This window comes from Denticeps clupeoides, chromosome 19 (assembly GCF_900700375.1).
Source record: "Denticeps clupeoides chromosome 19, fDenClu1.1, whole genome shotgun sequence".
Lineage (NCBI taxonomy): Eukaryota > Metazoa > Chordata > Actinopteri > Clupeiformes > Denticipitidae > Denticeps > Denticeps clupeoides.
The window spans coordinates 8,008,695-8,015,989 of record NC_041725.1 but is presented as its reverse complement, the minus strand read 5'-3'; positions in this window follow the sequence as shown (position 1 = coordinate 8,015,989).

The window sequence follows — 7,295 nt, the reverse complement described above, 5'->3', positions numbered from 1 at the left end:
GCTGCCCATGCCGCCCGACCTCTGTCATGCACGTGAACTGGCCGGTGAAGTCCTGCCTTCTGCGGTCTGCATGCGTGGTTGTGGTACCGCAACGGAGACCGAGAGAAAGTCAACACTCACCGCCAGAACCATTTTAATACAGCTGAGGCCAAATTATTATTAGCCCCCATTATGAAATTAGACAACAAGTGTTTGTCATTTTGGAAACAAACGCTCTATAAATTACGATGTCACTAAGTTTAATTAGGATATTTTACCGATAGAAACGAGACATCCAAAATAATTAGCCCCCTGGCCATTTGTCTGACACCAATCTTTTAGTGTAGTTCCTACTAAGTTGGCATAGTTGGACCATTCTTCCATTGCAAATTGTTATAGCTGCTCCAAATTGCATGGTTTCTGAGCATGGAAATGCCAGCATAGAAACTTTTGAGTACCCACCACAGATTCTGAATAGGATTGAGATCTGGTCTCTGTGCGGACCACTCCAGGATCTTGGTTTCAGGAACTGTTGGACTAATTTCCATGCTTTGGGTTATTGTCTTGTTTCATGTCATACACCGCTGTGTCTGAGGCTGCATGATTCTCCCACCACGTTTAACTGTGGGAACTGTGCTCCTAGGGTTGAAGGCCTCTCCCTTTCTTCAGCAAACATAAGCAACATCCATGCGCCCAAACCTTTATCATTCAACTGTATCTTTCAAAGGTTCACGGCAAACCTCAGTTGAGCTCTGATGTCCGGCTCTTTGAGTAAAGGGGTTCTTCTGGGACAAAGGCCCTGAAACCCACCATGGACTTGAGAAGAGGGCCAAGTCTTGGCAGATGTCCGGGGCTCCTTGCTGACATCTCTGACTATTTTCACCTCCAGAGTTCTTGCTCTCATGGCCACAGCCAGGTTTGTTTCTATCTCCTTGTACTTGGCAATAATACAACATACAGCAGCTTTAGACCCTGTGAATTGCTTGGAGATTGCAATCTAGCTTCCCCCTTCTACTATCCTCTATCCCTTTTTGTCTTTGGCATGGTGAGTACCAGCAATTCCTCTCATGTGATCGAGTGGCCTGTTGTGATTTCAGGTGTGATTTCAGCCCTGACTGGTGAATTACTATAGGGGTGTTTTGAAATCCAACATCCACAATAATGGTTTTTACCATTACATTTTTTACTATATTGCACAGTAAAGCAAGCCTAAACATTCATGTTTTATTACAAAATCTACCAAACGTTACTAAATAGCAAAAGCAAATACTTCATAATTCCTGGGGGGCTAATAATTTTGGCCTCGTCTGTAAGCTTATCAAAGAACATTCTAGGATCTAAATAAATAAATAAATAAATGCACTTTGACCCATACCTGAAGTACTTATAATCAGAGGGTGAATGCATTTCCCAGCATGCCTTCTAAATATTCTGCTGGCATTGAGGTGAGGGTTTTGGAGACTTTGTTGTAGATCCAGTTTATACAGGGGCTTCTTCCAAACAAGTCTATAACAAACCACGTGTTTGTGCTTTTATGATTGACTTAATGATAGAAACACGATTTTCACATTTATATATTCATTCCCTCAGTTATCAAGGTCAAAGTACTTTTCTTGCCTTTTCCATGCTGATGGTGACTCATGTACCCAAGTTAATTGGAAAACATTCTACACACTCCAGTTTCATTACGTTCCCATTAACACATTGGCAGTAATGGTGGGCCGTGTGTTTCTGAATGAATGTATTTCAATAAAAGGATTTTTCTGTTGTTGCATCCCTTTTTACTCACCAAGGAGAGCGATTTAACATCAATATGTTTGCTACTATAGACCAGTTGGGGGAATCTGCATTTAACGTATAAAAATGGGTTTAAATTCAACAGAGCTGTTAAACCTCTTGGATTAAAGTCCACACTTCACTGACTTCTTCCTATAAAAAATAGTTTCACCATCGCTATTAAATATTTATGGAACAAACTGTAAGTTGAACTAAATTTACTCTTTCACGTTCACATCTTAAATTTTATGAACTGAGGACTTCATGAGAAAGGAGGCTTGTGACCTTGACCACAGTTCAAGAGGAGGAGTGACGAGCTGGAGCTGACAATCACATAGTCGATCAATCGAGAGAGGGAAATAGTATGGAGGGTGGTAAATAAAATAAAAATCCGCAGTAGGCCTGCAGACCAAAGCAGGGGTGATTAAATCTCACTAATATGCTGTAAAAAGTCCCCGCCTCCCACTGCCCACGCCAGCCTCCCACTGCAACGCCTTACTGTTGGTAAAGTACTCTCAGTGACACACACACAAATACACTCAACTCAAATAACAGCAGGGATGTGCAAGGTGTGGACATTGACTGTCAGAATGTGCTGAGACAGGGACAGGGAGACATGAAATAAAGTGTGTGTGTGTGTGTGTGTGTGTGTGCAAACACACAGTACAACAAAGCAACTTTAACACCTTAGATATCTGTGTCCCCCGAATTCTGAGCTGAGGAAGCAGTTTTAGTGTTCCACCAGAAAACGTTGACCAACACACACACACACACACACACACATACACACACACACACACACACACAAAGAAACACAGAGACACAGAGAGCCCAGAACCTCAATGGCTGTCAGGCATAAAACACCTTAATGTGCAAACGCAAGTCGCAAGAGTCACTGTGTGCTGTAAACACGCTCCTTCATCCCAACGCAGAGAAAAGAGATGTGTACGTGTCCATAGTACGTGTGACTTGGGCACACACACACACACACACACACACACACACAGACTGTAAGACATTCATCGGGTAGGCAGAGCACGATATAGTCGGCTGGCGTCTTGCTGACCCCATTACTCCAAACTGCATGAGAAATTGTACTGCATGGTGTCAAAGCCCTTCAGAAGGCATCCTGTCAGGGTAAAGAGACGCAGGGAACTGGGGGGGTTGGGCGGGGTGCAGCCCTCGTCTCCGTCAAAGTGGCTGTCAGAGCAAAGGCCCTGGGCCGTGCATCACTGCCCGGCCCAGCACAGACTACAGGGTGGCGGTGGCGGGTGAGGGGTTACCAACTGGGCTTCTGGTCCTTCTGCCATTAGCTCCTCTTCAACCCATTCATCAAATTTGGAGGTAAAATACCTTGTTTTCTTACACTCTTTTTGCAGAATGGGCATGATCAGAAAAGAAATTCTACCAATTATACCATAGCGATGACCGCACGATCCGAGGCGAGGGGGGGCGGAGGCTGCAGAGTCTGGCATCGCCCCAGAGTGACTGTCCTTCTTCTGATGCCTCCTTCCATTTATTACGCCCTCGCAGCCAAAGTGAAAGCCAGAGATAAGAACACGTCAAATGCCCTCTACAACTCGAGAGATGCGCCACCCCCCAGCTCGGAACGTCTTCTCACCCGCCCCTCCTCAGGTCGTACGACCGTCCAGCACAGACCCAAACCAAATAAACCAGGCACCAAGCTGCCAAGGCCTGTCAGGACCTTCATTTACTGTTTTGGGGACTTGACAGTGTATTAGCATTTGTCCGTTCAGGCACACATGCTTTTATGTGAGCCGCCCACGCTCCCTTTAGGGATGGATTTCAAATCCCCCTCCTCCAGATGCTCTGACAGCCTGCATAATTCAGTGACATTGCCAAAATATTGCTATATATATATATATATTATTTGTCTAAATTCCGTATTATAAATGAGATGACCCTGAGTATAAAACAACCCTCTCATTGTAATACTAATTTCCTAGAAAACTAATTTTCCTAGACCAAAAATGTATATATAAACACACACACACACACACACACACAGCTTTTTAATACCGGGCCTCTGTTTAAATCCGGCCCACACCAGACCACGGTAAACTGGCTCTGGTTAGCTGACCACAGCACTCCAGGGCCAATATCGAACAGTATGCCATCACCTAGACCGTATCATTGCTCAAGCACATTCCCGTTTGTCGAGCCTTGATTTGTCCACTGCCAGTGAGTCACCATTCAGTATAAATTACAGCATCAATACTCAATCACCTCCACTTCGCCCATCTCACTTAATCACAAAGTGGGAGTACCACGACTACATAGTAAAATACTAGAATACCATACTATGGTTCAAAAGGTAAAAACAAAGCAATCCACACGCCAAATGCCTGAATGCCTTCATAAAAGCTAAACCTGGACCAGCCAAATAGCTCCCATAGGCCACTGACGCATCAACATATTCATCAGTAATTACATGTTATTCATTCAGAACAAAGATCTGACAGATCCTATAGGTGTTAGGGGTTAATGTTCATTAACGTTCAGAGAGGCGACAGTGAAACGTAAAATCATAGACAGACCCCAGTCTACTTCCTGTCTCACATGTAATTAAGATAGGACGGATTCTGACTAATCACCAGTCAAAATCGATACGGAACCTTTTATCTCTCAGAGCCGGCGCTGTCTCCTCGGTGTGGAGAGGTTCATCGCCTCTGCCCTTGAAACCTGATCAGACCTGATCGGTCCACGTTTGCCGATGGAGGCTGAATGGCCGTGCAACCTCGTCATGGGACTAGTGGGTTTACAGTGTACTTGAACGCTGCTGCCATTGCTTCTTCGTGCACATATGCCGGGTAAGTACACTGATGTTTATACTGTGAAACAATGGAAGTGTAAAAGTAGTAGTATTGGGTAGTAGCCTAGTAACATACTCGCCTATGAACCTGAAGACCCAGGTTCAAACCCCACTTACTACCATTGTGTCCCTGAGCAAGACACTTAACCCTGAGTGACTGGACAGGGGGGACTGTCCCTGTAACTACTGATTGTAAGTCGCTCTGGATAAGGGCGTCTGATAAATGGTGTAAATGTAATTCTGTCTGTTTGTGAGAAAGAGAGAGCCAAAAACACACACAGAATTATGACTACAAGGTATATTACAGCTGGTATCATAATAAAGGTATTAATATGTTACTGGGTCAAAGTAAGCTAAGATGGAAAAAAAAACTAGAACCTTTATAGTTGGGGACGCGTGTGGTAGCCTAGCGGGTACAGAAGCGAACCCGTAATCAGAAGGTTGCCAGTTCAAATCCCCAAGTACCGTGCCCACACCGTGCCTACCGAGCACCTGTCATGGCTGCCCGCTCATCGCCACGGGTGATGGGTTAATTACAGAGGACACATGTCATCGTGTGTGCTGTGCATTCATGTGGGCAGCCATGACAAGCGCCCGGGGAGCAGTGTGTGGGGACGGTGCTTTGCTCAGTGGCACCTCAGTGGCACCTTGGCGAATCGGGAATCGAGCCGGCAACCTTCTGATTGCGGGGCCGCTTCCTTAACCGCTAGGCCACCACTTCCTTAACCGCTGCCCCACAGCCTTTTAAATGTCAGATGTCAAGAGGTTTAACATCTCAGACATCGGTCAGCCACTCAAAACACAGACCAACAGAGGAACAGAGACTGGAGATGTACCACGGTGCCTCGAAGCTGTTCCTTTGACAGTATGCATAGTGTCACTTGTGTTCCATTATTATAATTTTTTTTTTTCTCTGTCACTGAAGCATTATTCAAAACAAGAGCCCATTCATATGCACTTGTCCTCTAAAAGACAACAAAACCCAGTGAGCAACAGCCCATGAAGTGGAAGGCCCGGACACAGCATCCTGAACGCATTAGCAGAGCGTATGGTAATGCATGGAGGGAGCGCGGGCGAGAGTGAAAACAGCGAGGGCCCTTCAGACTACCGTAAACAGCGCCGGCCCGGCTCCTTCCGACTGCAGCCTCTCAGCTCATTAGGCAGACAATCCCGCAAACCCGTTCCCCGGCTCGGCCCCTCTCACCGCAGCCATTAGCCGCGGCGGCCGCTGTACATCGGCGCCGGAGGCCCGCCGCCGGCGGGACCTCCCTGACGGACTGCCGCTTCAGCGTCCGCGAAGAAAATGAAGAAACAGGTAAGCTGTTACGCCGCTGATCCGGTTCGGTGGGTCTACTTCAGGTTTTACACCGGTACTTGAGGCATGTTGGAATTTCGAGATGGGCCCAAGGTGTTCACTGGTTCATCATGGACTCGCCGACTCTGCCGATGATAGCATGTGTTGGACATCTAGCAGGACAAACATTTGGGGGAGTCAGCGGTGCAGCCAGTCACGGGATGGCCGCAAGTTGAGGACGTCGTCCCTCCTCCCCTTGTGTGCAAATTCATTTGAATTCAGTCATTTATGTAATTATTTATTTATTATGTTGGTCGTACATTTTTTTTAAAGTCCAGTTTTGAAAGAAGTAGGTCCTTTCCTGCCAATGAATGTGACCCCCCGTCAGTAGTGATTGTCACTGTAAAGCACAGCCGGCACAGCACACGGTGACACAACGAAATGTGTCCTCTGCATTTAACCATCAGCCTTGGTGAGCAGTGGGCAGCCATGACAGGCGCCCGGGGAGCAGTGTGTGGGCTCAGTGGCACCGCAGTGACAATCCATTCCAGTCACAAGACAGCAAGTTGCGTAGCGTGAACTCAGCAGCCGCTTTGGAAGAATGTGGATCTTCACTGTTGGTATCGATGACTCGATACACATCAGTTTCTTCTTCTACAAATTCTTATTTCCAGACGAACGAAGCTTCTGAACCAATTTTTTTACATGCAAAATCATGGCACGTGTTCCAGATTGGGAACAGGGATCGATCCACGATCCCTTGCGGAAGCTGCAAACCTCCTTATCTGGGTTGTCTTTAAATTCTCTCTCTCTTCCTCTCTCTGGTCCTTCTCTCACCTTCCTCCACCCTTCCCGAATCCAGCACACGTAGCCGTCAAGAGCTTCATTTCCGTTCTCCTCTTTACACCGTTAACGCCATAATTCTAAAGTAAGCAACTAGGCGTCCTGAGACCACAGAGGACTCGTTTCTGTTTCCACGCGCTGCCTCTGCACTGTCAGCGGGGCCGGACAGAACAGCAAATGTCAGCTTCACGGCCATTAACATGCGAGAACGCCAACACCAAAGCGCAAATGCATATTAGCGGATATTCCACAGGGATGCATGCTCATGGCGGATCCGTCAGTCATAAAGAGAGCGACAGGCACACACACACACACACACACACACACACACATTCCGAGTCCTCCAGTCCCGATGCGAGTCAGTCACGGAGCTGACGCAACTAACCACACACAGATAGATGTGGGTTGTTCACGTCAACCGTTGGCAGGGGCTGCTGGGAGAATCTCTCCAGAGGTCCATTTTAATGGGCCAGAAACCAACAGAAGAAGAAGAAACTGTGGTGGATGAGTCCAAACAAGAAACTCCCCACCACTGAGAGCCGATCCCTCCCCGGAGTCAACAACGCCACT